Genomic DNA, 10,939 nt, shown 5'->3' on the forward strand with positions numbered 1-10,939 from the left:
AAGCTGCAGCCACTGTTTCATCCAGCAGGGAGCACCATGGCTTTTGCTGCCCTTTATCTGCTCTGGGGAGCCTGACAATGAGAGTGGTGGTGGGGGTCATATGAATGCAGGGAGGACTGCCCATGGAGGAGGGCTGAGGACAGCCACCGGAGCAGGATGTGGGCTGGAGCAGGTGCGGGGGGACACTGGCTGTCGCCCTAGGGAGCCCAGCATGGCCCTGGCTACATCTGTCATTGCAGACTAGATTCGAGCCAGTGCACGGTGGGGCGCGAGGCCTGAGTGGGACGGAGCGGCGTTCCTACCTAGCGACAGTGACCAGTCTGGCTGTCACTTCATTGTTGACAAGTGCAGGTGAAATCGAAATGGCATCAGTCCCATTTTACAGATGGCACATCGAGGCTCAGAGACAGGAAGCGACTCACCCAAATCATGCCAGGTGGAGCCGGGGGAGGAAGCCAGGCCTGTTGGGATCCAGGGGCCTCCTGTAGCCAGTGATCTTTGCTGCTGCTGGCGTGAGGGTTTTTGAGCTTGTTTCTCTATCTGTGAAATGGGCCCAAGATGATCTCCAGGATTGCCTTGGCCTTGGGACTATGGCATCAAGCCCTGAAAAGTTGGTTGATTGTTACTGTCTGTGGTTCAGGTGCACAATTTGATGTACTTTTCAGCGAGGTGATGGTGGCTGTGGAATGATGGGATCTCAGTGGGATTGGAATTGCAAGCCTTGGGGCTGTCATAGAGGCTTCTGGCCACAGGGTGGCACCATCAGCCCATGAATGGGGCGGCCGGGCCTGGCTGGGGGATGGGGTTCAGCCGCTGTGGGTCGCGGTGATTCTGGGCTAGCTCTGATCACTTGTGGCGCCTTCAGCACCTACTCGAATCCGGCTAACTCCCTTCCTACTCCTAACAAAGGCCTCTGGAGGTGGTGGTGATTCCTTGCAAGGGACGGGGCCACAGGGGAGGGTGTCCCCAGAGACCGTGGTATCCTCAGATCCTGCCCCAGGCTCTGAGATGCCTTTGAGGGCCTGGCTGGGTGCATCCCTGTGCAGAGGCTTTGCTGGACCAGGGGGTGGCAGCGGAGACCTCAGGTGGGGGTGGGGTGGGGGCCGAGCAGGAGCCCCAGGGAGGCCTCTGACTGTGCCCCACCCTCTTGTGTTCCTGTGGGCAGGCCAGAGCTAGCTACAGCTGGGGCCAGGGGAGGGGGAGCATCTAGGGGCCCCAAGACAGCACGGAGGACTGTGGACCCTGCGGGCCCAGGTCCTGGGTGGGAGTGGTCTGTCCCGCGTGCCGCCTGGCTGGGCCGTGACTGTACCTGGAGGGCTCCGTGGCTCACCTGGGAAGTGGAGCACGACCTTGCTGGGGCAGGCTGGGAGGAGGCAAGGAGAGTGATGTGCAGGGCCCGGCAGGTGCCGAGGGCGGGGTAGGGGTGGGGTGGGGTGGGGCTGCACCTTCCAGGCTGCGGCACCTGCACAGCAGCGAGGGTCTGGCCCAGGGCCTCTGCACGGCTCACAGGTTCCCACTGGGGCTGCCAGGAGGAGGCGGGGCCCCTCTGCATTGCCAGCTGCGCTTCCCTCACTCGTGGGAGACTGACAGCAGCCGAAGAAGACCCCTTCCCTGGGTCCCTGCGCGGTGGCCCCTCCCTGCCCCCCCCCCCCCCGCCTCTGTGGGAAGCGCAGGTGACAGGAGGCGGGGGCCGCAGGGGGAGGGGGGTGTGAGTGTGGGGGTGGGGACAGGAGAAAAGCTGGGGGCAGGGGGGAGCCTCCTCCAGCACAGGGCTGTGTGGCCAGGGCTGGGCTGCCCCTGGGGCGCTCCCAGGGCTGGGCTGCAGGCCGTGCTCAAAGCTGGGGGGCCTGATGTGGAGAGGCTCCCGGAGGTGCCGCCAGGCTTTGTCTTAGGCTGGCGGCCATCAAGTTCCCCCATGTCCAGTCTTCCTCCGCCAGCGGCCGCTCTTGCTGGTCTGGGTGGGGCTTTGGGCCTCAGCGACAGCATCTTGTTCCTTGGGGGGTTTCCCCGCAGGGCCCAGCGGGGAGCAGCTGTGCCCACAGTGAGTGTGTCTCTTGAATGGCTGGGTGGAAGGGTGGGTGGATGGATGCACAAAGCAGGTCAGGAGTGAGGGCCCAGGTAAAGGGGAGCCAAAGAAGAGGGCTCAGAGCCCAGCCCGGCCCCGAGGCTGCCTCGGCCCGCGTTTGTAGGTGTGCCAGCTTCAAGGTCTCATGTGAACCCTCACACCATCAACTGAGGGGTCAGCCCTCCCATTGTACAGATGAGAAAACTGAGGCTGAGAGACGCCCATGGCCAGGCATCTCAGAAGTGCAATGCCTGGATCGAAGCCTCTGTCCCCACATTCGTAGTCCAGGGCCCTTCCTGGAGCTCATGGCCCGGCCCGAGCCCCACATCTGCCTGACGGGCCCTGGAACTGCCAGTTGTTTTCTGCTGTGTCGCCTAAGGCACGAGGAAGATCTCGTGGTTCGCAGGCAGAGAGGCCTGCTGGGAATCCTGCCCCTGCCCTGATGACTCGGCTCCGCCACATCCTCTCATCGGAAAGGTGGGGGCAGCACGAGTGCCCAGGGCTGTGGGGAGAATGACCTGAAGCCATGTGGGAGCCCTTGTCACCTGCCTGTGAGGATGAGGGCCCCATGCTCCTCCCCCTTGTCCCCGCTCATCCCTTCTCTCCCGGGACGCCCCTCCCTCAGGCTCTTAAGGTCCCAGTTCCTCCTCCTGAGTCCCTTGGAGCTGCACAGGCTCTGGGGCCCGAGACGTCCCCTGGCCATGTCCAGGAACCACCTGTTCCCTCTGTGTGTTCGGCCACTGCAGCTGTGGGGGATGGGGGCTCTGCCTAACCTCACACTGAAGCCACAGCCTGCTGGCTGGGTCCGGGGTAGGGGAGGGGCAGAGGCAGCCAGGGCAGTGCCTATGAGAGGTGTCCAGTTGGGCGCCAGGGCTGCAGGGAGCAGATTGGTGGGTGCTCCCGGCCTGGCACTAAGTGACATTCCTCTCCCATCCTGACGTCTGTTCCCGGCTGTGGGGTCACCCTGTTCCTCTCCTCTGTGCATGTGAGCGAGGCCCTGCGTGTGTCTCCGGGTTGAGGCAGGCCCACCAGGCTGTGGGGTGAGGGGCTGAGCGTGTGCGTAGGGGCAGCTGGCAGGGTATGAGGGTGTCTCTGTCCAAGGGCTGGGCATCTGGGATCCCTGGATGCCTCCTCCCCTGCCCCCCTGGGTAACTGAGCCCCTGGTGGCCACAGACCCACCTGTGTTGGGCCTGGGTGGTTTGTGGCTTGGGCTCCTGATGGGAGATATGGGGGTGAGCCAGGTGGGGGAAGGATGGAGCAGGGAACTCAGAGGAACACCATGGTCAAGGCCGGTCTCCCCTCCCCTCCCCTTCCTTACCTGGTGGGAGTGCTTCCCACACTGGGGGTCCCATTCAGAGCAGGTGGGGTGCACAGCATCTTGGAACTGGAGCAGCTTTCGTGAGCCCAAGGACGCTGCGACAGAATCTTCAACGTGCAGGCTGGCAGGCTGTGGGCATCCGTCTTCACCGGGGAATCCTGGGAGTGCAGGATCGCAGGTGCCTACGCTTAGGAATCTCTGCAAATGACCTGGCTCAACACAGATTCCTTCTGAGACACTGGGAGTTGAAATAGGTGTCCCGGGCTCAGGATGTTAGCCCAGGGGTGACCTCGGCCCGACTCCCTCCTGCTCCCCAGGACGTCCCCTTGCTGTGCTGCAGTGACCCAGGCACTGCTGGGGACGGGGAGCCCCTCACCCACGGGCAGCAGATTCCCCTGCGGGTGCTGAGCCAAGCTCTGCCCTAGGCCGCTCCCCACGCACTTACCCTGCACCTGTTCCCTGACTTCTGCCATCCACACTGAAGAGCTGAGCGTGCAGAACAAGTAACGTCCACACAAGGCAGAGACCAAACCGCCTCCTAACCCCACGGCGACTCTTGAGGGTGACAGGGCGACGGAAGGGGCAGGCGTGACCCCTCCTGGAAGTGACAGTCCACCTCTTCCTCTGCTGCCCTGCCGGGGACTGCAGCCCACCCGGTCTGTTTGGCTTCCACTGGCTCTGGCTCTGCGGGGGCAGAAAAGGGAGCCAGGCACCAATCACGGGAGATGGCGAGATCCGCTTCCGGCCAAAGCCTGGCCAGCAACGGGAGGGAGTGATTGGACTGTTCTGAGCGGGCAGCTGGGTTTGATTAGGTGGTTTTGAATGTCGGCCGGCAGCAGGCTGGGATTGGTGGGAAACCCTAGCCGGGGCTCCGGGCCAGGCCAAGCCGGAAGCACGGGCCCTGTGGCCTGAGAGCCTGGGGCAGTGCCAGCTCTGCCTCTTGCCCGCAAGCTTACAACCTCTGCAGGCCTCAGCGCCCGCTCCCAGGAGGTGATCATGGGCGGGGCCGGGGTGATCTCTAGGCGAGTCCGCTCGGGCAGACTCCTCCCTGCCATCCAGTAACTCCCGCCCTGGCTTCTTCAGAGCGCGCACATCTCACCCCTTCTCCCTTCAGCCATCCCTTCACTCCCTCAGACGGCCCGTTCTCTTGTCCTCTGCCCCCTGGTACATTCATCCATTTGCACTTTTTGGCGTGGTCAGTGTGGCCAGCCAGCTTTCCCCCAGTGACTGGGCCTTGCCTGCTAGCACATGTGTGATCGGAATGGGGGTTTAGCCTAGCCATTAGGACACTGGCATCCCACGTCTCGGTGCCTGGGTTCGAGCCCTGGTCCTGCTTCTGCTTCCAGCTTCCTGGGAATGCACACCCTGGGAGGCAGCAGGTGACTGCTCAAGGAGTTGGGCCTCAGCCACCCATGTGGGAGGCCTGGATGGAGTTCCTGGCTCCTGGCTTCAGCCTGGCCTGGCCCTGGACATCGTAGGCATTTGGGGTGAGCCAGCGGATGGGCGCTCTGTCTGTCTGTCTGTCTGCCTTTCAAAAAACTGGCACTGGGAATTGTAAGGAGCAAGCACGTGGCTTCGTCTGGGTCTTGTGAGCCCCACATCTCGGCCCCTGCTGCTTCCCTGAGTTGGTCACACATGGACTGGGGATTGGTGGGCCTTGGGAGACAGGGCAGAGCCGCCCACATGGAGGGGCACCACGGCCTCTCAGCGGTTCCTGTGACGTGACCAGGGCCAGACGCCCTGCCTGACCCCACCAGGGAAGTGCTTTCATGCCCGGGGAGGGGGCTGAGCACCCTAGGCACTGGGCTGAGAGAAGCCCGTGCACATCCCGTCTGCAGAGAGCAGAGCTGTTTTGCCGAGGTGTGTTGTGGCGTCAGGACGCACAAGAGCAGAGACCTCCCTTTATTCCGGAGGGTCCAGGAGTCCTTTTTCTGGGTGTAGCTCCCTTCTGACCAGGACAGGCTGGTGCTGGGGGCTGGGCCTCTTTCGTGGTTGGCTCTGCTGACCCTGGACGAGCTGTGCGGATCATCATGGCCAAAATCCATTCTGTGTGTCCCAGTGCTCTGGGGACAGCTTGCGCCAAGTGTTCACTGGTCAGCTGCACTGATTCATTGATTTTATGGCCTGTGCTTGAGGTCTCTGGAGCTGTGGCCTGCAGGTGTGCACCCCTGAGCTGGGGGTGTGGGTGGGGGGCCCAGCAGAGGCACTAGTGGGTGCTCACTGATCACCTATCATCCGTGACGTGGTTCTGTCCCCCGCCCCCTCCTTGTTGCGTGGTCCCAAGCCCACCCCATTCATTGCATCTCCTGCCTCCTGGGGGAATCTTTCCCCTCTAGGACGAGTCATTCCTTCTTCTTCCCTCTGTCTGGGACCCAGAACATTTAGTTGTCCTGACACAGGGGCCAGGCTGGCTGCAGCGCCTGGCCTGGGCCCCCGTTCCCTCGCCAGGCTCATCTCCCCTTTCAGCCTGGCCACCGTCTCTCCCCTGAACTCTTGCTCTTCCTGCTGGGCTGTTTGCCGTTCTGCGGCCTGGCCTTCCAGCATCTCCTGTGCTCAGCATCTTCCTCGTCTCCTTTGCAAACCCCATTTCCAAGCTCTGTGATATCCAGGCAGGCCAGGGGAGAAAGGAGAGAATGGGGAGAAGAACAGAAGAAAAGAAAGCAGATGTCATTTTTTTTGGGCTGGGGGTGGAGGCCCAGGGCTTGGAGAGCAGCAGTCGGGGCCTGAGTGACCCAGAGCTGGGGCAGCAGGTGCAGCAGGTGACAGGTGGCTGGGGGGGGGCAGGCCAGCACTACCGGTGGAACCAGCGTTGGTTTTTACGACTCGGCTGCCTGCACACGATGTACTTTCCCTGCTGCTCAGCTCTGGCAAAAACTACCGATTTGCTTGCAGGGAGAGCTCCAGCGTGCAGCCAGCTCTCGTGCCCAGCACAGCTCTGGGTGGGCTGAGTGCGGCCATCTCCGTGCAAACAGCCTTGACCCCTGCTGTGCAGTCACAGAGGCTGATGGCTCCAGGGTGAAGATGGGCTCGCAGCTGGGGCTGGCGGCCTCCGGGTTTTTTCACCCCAAATGGGCCAAGTTTTCCTCCCGACTGTAGACCTTGCTACTGACTGGGCTCAGGGGGCCTCTTGAGAGGGGCGTGCAGGGAAATCGTGCCCACCTCCCACCCCCCACTGGCTGGGGGCTGCAGCCCAAGATCTCATGGGCAGGCGTGGGAATGCAGCAGGTCACAGGGCAGGTGGGCTCGGTGGCCCACAGTCTCCTGCAAAGTCCCTGGCTGGGGGCCCCCGGGGTGTCTCACGTGGCTTCAGCTGCGGTCAGCGGGGAGGCGGGGGAGGCTGTGCTGCTCTCCCTGACTGCCACTGGTCTCTACCCAGGAGGCCTCTGGGGGTGCCTGCAGCTGTCCAGGGGGATGTGGATTCTAGTGCCCGTGCCGAGGAGGCTGCGTCCTCAAGATCCCAGAGCTCCTGTATGCTTAGAGAGAGAGAGAGAGAGAGAGAGAGACCTGGTCTAGTCCCTGCATCTCCCACGTACGGCTGCTCCCCAGCCACCTTGCCTCCCCACTTCCCGGGGATAGGAAGGGCCTGGTCCCAGTGTGTGTGGAGGACCCCAGCCCTGCAGGGCTCCCGTTGGCCTCTCAGGTGGTAAGATACTCAGAGACTAAATCACAATGCAGTCTAAGAGGACCTGTGTGGAGGAAGCCATGAACCGCAGACGCAGAAGACGTTTACTCCACGGAGTACAGAGAAGGCAGGGGGGCCTTCCGGAAGAGGAGGCCTCAAGCCTGGGTTTTGCTGCATCAGTAGGAGTTTGTCTAATGGATAAGGGGAAACAGGCCTTTGGGGAGGCCAGCACTCTCCAGGCGTCTTTCTCCAGCCTGGAACTGCAGGGTGGGAAATCCAGTCTGCTCGCTGCCACCTTGAGGTGTCTAACGGCTTCTCAAACCCAGCTTCCCAGACTGAACCCCCAACACCCTGCTGCACCTGCTGTCCCCAGCCTGCCCCTCGCACAACGCCCGTCCCTGTGACTGCGAACGCCGTGCTTCCTCTGGCTCAGGCTAAAACCCCGGAGTCCCAGCTCCCAGCTCCCACCCCACACCTGACGGAGGTCCCAGAGGAGACGGGGTGGGCTGTGGACCCAGAGGGGCACAGGGGAGCGGTGGGAGGGGGCGGCTCGGCTGGAGGGGACAGGGGCTGTGCAGTAGGGCTCTCTGCCCAGGTGCGACCGGGACCGCTGGGGCTGGCTGCAGTGGAGGCTGGGAGCTGGTTACGAATGAGGTGGGGCTGAGGGAGGGGCAGCAGGGCCTGAGCGAGATCTGGGGCCCTCTCCTCTGCCTGCCGGTTTCCTGTCCTCTCTCCCCCTGGGCCCGGGCTCTCTGTCCTGTCCACCTGGCAGCCAAGGCCAGGGTCTGACTCGCAGGCCCAACCCCAAACTCGACTGCTCTGCCCCTGGTTGGGTGTCCATACAGTCCCCTTCAGCTATGGGTGTGGCCACGCTTCTTCCACACAGTTGTTGGCGCCCATTCCTGGGGTCCAGAGGGTGAGAGTGGGGGGCGAGCCCTGCTTGAGAAGGGGATGGTGGGAGCTGGGGGCTGGGGGACAGTCGGCACAGGGGCACATGGGCTGGAGGAGGCTGTGAGGCCACCAGGAGCTTGGGGGGTGACTCAGGGAGGGGAGCTCTGTCCAGGACAGGAGGGGGCAGCCCCCTGAGTCCAGATACTGGCCCTGCGCAGGGCTGGGTGCGTGTCACTGTGTCCCCTCTCACAGGAAGCAGAAAGCACGCCTCTCTGTCCCTTCCTTGATCCGTGCCCTTTGCCTATGGGAAGAGCAGGCCCGGGAGGGCGGGGCCCACCTGCCCCATTCATCTGTCCTGCAGGGCCAGGAGCACTGCAGGGCCTGTGGCAGGTGCTGGGTGCACGTGGGCGGCAGGTGTCTCAGGGAGGCGAGAGAGCAGGTCCTCGGGAGCAGAGGGCGCCTCAAAGGGCCTGAGCGGGAGCCCCGGCGCTGTCCTTGCTGAGCGCTTCCTCCGCGCTGAGTGCTGCTGTGACAGCAGTCGCGCCCGCCAGCGCCCAGCGCAGGCCCGGAGCTGCCCGCTGCTGTTGTGCGGGGTCCTCGCCCCAGCCTGGCGGAGGTGATGGTGCCCATGTTTTAGCCACAAGCAGCATGAGCTGGAGACGGGACAGTGGAGGTGATGGTGGCTGGGTGGGTCCCGGGGCCAGACCTCATACTACACATGGGGAAACTGAGGCCTGGGTGGGGGCAGGCGCTCGCCTGCTGTGACAGAACCCAGGCCCTCAAGGAGGGAGGAAGATGAGGGCGGCGGGGTCCGAGGCTGTGGGGGTGCCTGGCAGTGTCTGCTCACCAGGGACGCTGGAGTGAGGGTGCGGATCCGGGCTGCTGCCCAGGACACAGTGCAGGTTGGGCTGGTGCGAGGCCATCTGTGGGCTCCAGGGGGTTCACTGGGCAGCACGTGCAGGTGCAAGGAGGGAGATGGGAAGGGAGGGGCTACTCCCTTGAATTCAGATGATGTTGATGATGTCACAGCAGGTGGCTGAAAATAAATATACAAAAAATCACAGCACGACAGCCTCAGCCTGGCGACAGGGCCATCACCCTGCGGATCCATCTGTGTGGAGCTTTCTAAGGTGAAGTGTTGGGAGGCTTCCCTCTGAAGGCAGCCAGGGAAGGAGAGGGCTCAGTGCTGGTCGGGGCAGAGGTGGCTTTTGTCCCTAAGCTCTTCCTGTCCCAGGAAGGGGGCTGACCATGGTCTCTGGGCCTGACCACTCTCAGGGAGCTCAGAGGGGCTGGGCAATGGCATTGGCCCTAGGGGTTTGCGACCAGATCACCTGCGAGTCCCTCCACAATGTGCCCAGGAACGGGGGCCTGATGTGATTGTCCCCAGCTGTCCCCGAGCTCACAAGCACCAGCGATGCTGTGGAAAGGAGGATACACTCAGGCCAGCGCTGCGGCATAGTGGGCAAAGCCACCGCCTGTGAAGCCAGCGTCCCATGTGGGTGCTCGTGTGAGTCTGAGTCTCAGCTGCTCCACTTCCTGTCCACCCACGTGGGAGACCAGGACGAAGCGGTGGCTCCTGATTTCCGCCTGGCACAGCCCTGGCCTTTGTGGCCATCTGGGGAGTCTGAACCAGCAGATAGAAAATCTTTCTCTCTCTCTCTCTCTAACTCTGCCTTTCAAATAAATAGATAAATAAATAAATAAATCTTTAAAAAAAGCCAGAAAGGATACATGCACAATCCTTTTCTCCCAGCACTCACTCAAGCAGGGAGCCCAGGTAGTGAGCTGTCCAAAGCTTACCCACCTGGCCACATTCAGGGCGGGATGGGCACTCAGGCCCCCAGAGCAGTTCCAGGGACAGGGGACGCCAGGGTATGAACCCGAATGGTGGCCTTTACCAAGTGCTTCCCTGAAGGCAATGTTCTGTCTTCCCAGAGCCTCCTTTTCTGTGAAATTCTGAGTCCGAGGGCGTCTTCCAGGATTTTGAATGGGTGCACAGCATGTGGAGTGCTGAGCACGGAGCTGGGTGAGTGCTAGACCCCCGGGGACAGAGGATGCTGTTACTACTTTAGTGGTAGTTGGGACCTCCCCTGTCCAGCTCCCTGTGCTGTCCTGGGGCCTGGCACACAGTAGGTGCTCAGTGCAAGGGACTGGAGTGCCCCAGATTCCACCGCCAGCTGCCTGGGGTCCCCTCTGCACAGCCGCTGGAGCGAGAGCAGGGCCACGTGACCCTCCAGCGGGAGCCGTTCTGGGGGGCGCTCAGTCTCTCTTCCCCTCAGCCCTGATCCATTCTGTTGGACTTTGATGGCTTAGCCGGCTGACTCCTCCCTGGCAGAGCTGGTGGCAAAGTGTGCATGTGTGGGGGGTGGTCAAGGTCTCCGCGCCCTCTGCTCGGGCTTTTATCCACCCAATTTCATGCGGCTGCAGCCGTGGCTGCCACTCAGCTGCAGAAATGTTGAAACTACATGAAATCACAGGACGCAGGCAGGTGACAGGAGAACACTTGCCACTTACCCCGTGCCTGTCCCCTTGGCACTGAGTCCCCAGCAGGAGGATGGCTGTGTTCTTAGGGCCGGGCACCTCTGGGCTGCCCATCTCTGCAATCATGGTCTTGCGATTGGATGAGGTTTTCTCGGGGTGAGGGCTTCTGGTGGCCAGGCACCTGCACCCCTGGCGCACCAGGCCCACAAGCTCCCACCAGCGGAGTGGGCCCATTATGGACAGCTATGGGCCAGGAAGCCTTCTCCCTTTAGTTTCTAGTAGTGATGACAGTGGCGTGGCTCCCTGTGAACACTCAATCAGCGTAGGCATGCCAAGGGATTTGAGGTGGCCGGTTGCCCCAGCCCCAAGCCTGCTGGGTGGACGGTGAGTGCACCTACTCAGGCCCCCTGGGAGGGCCCTTTGGGTTCCATCTCTCCTTCCGTCCACCAACACCGGAGGTGGCGTCGGCCACTACCACCTGCTAGAGAGTGGGTGGAGCGAACCCCCAGGCCCCTCAGCTCGAGTGTGAGCAGGGAGCCTCCGCAGGTGCAGGCGATCCCCC

At 62.6% G+C, this 10,939-nt stretch overlaps 1 non-coding gene across 1 annotated transcript; it reads right to left on the minus strand.

Annotated features, from left to right (window-relative positions):
* Positions 1-321: 321 nt before the first annotated feature.
* LOC127493483 (uncharacterized) lies at positions 322-4,075 on the minus strand. The gene is made up of 3 exons (XR_007923696.2): positions 3,829-4,075; positions 3,384-3,541; positions 322-603 (listed from the first exon to the last, which is right to left on the minus strand). It is a non-coding gene; the product is annotated as an uncharacterized LOC127493483 (transcript).
* Positions 4,076-10,939: the final 6,864 nt, after the last annotated feature.

Source organism: Oryctolagus cuniculus, chromosome 7 (genome assembly GCF_051225735.1).
Source record: "Oryctolagus cuniculus isolate XC-2025 breed Fujian yellow rabbit chromosome 7, ASM5122573v1, whole genome shotgun sequence".
Taxonomy (NCBI): Eukaryota; Metazoa; Chordata; class Mammalia; order Lagomorpha; family Leporidae; genus Oryctolagus; species Oryctolagus cuniculus.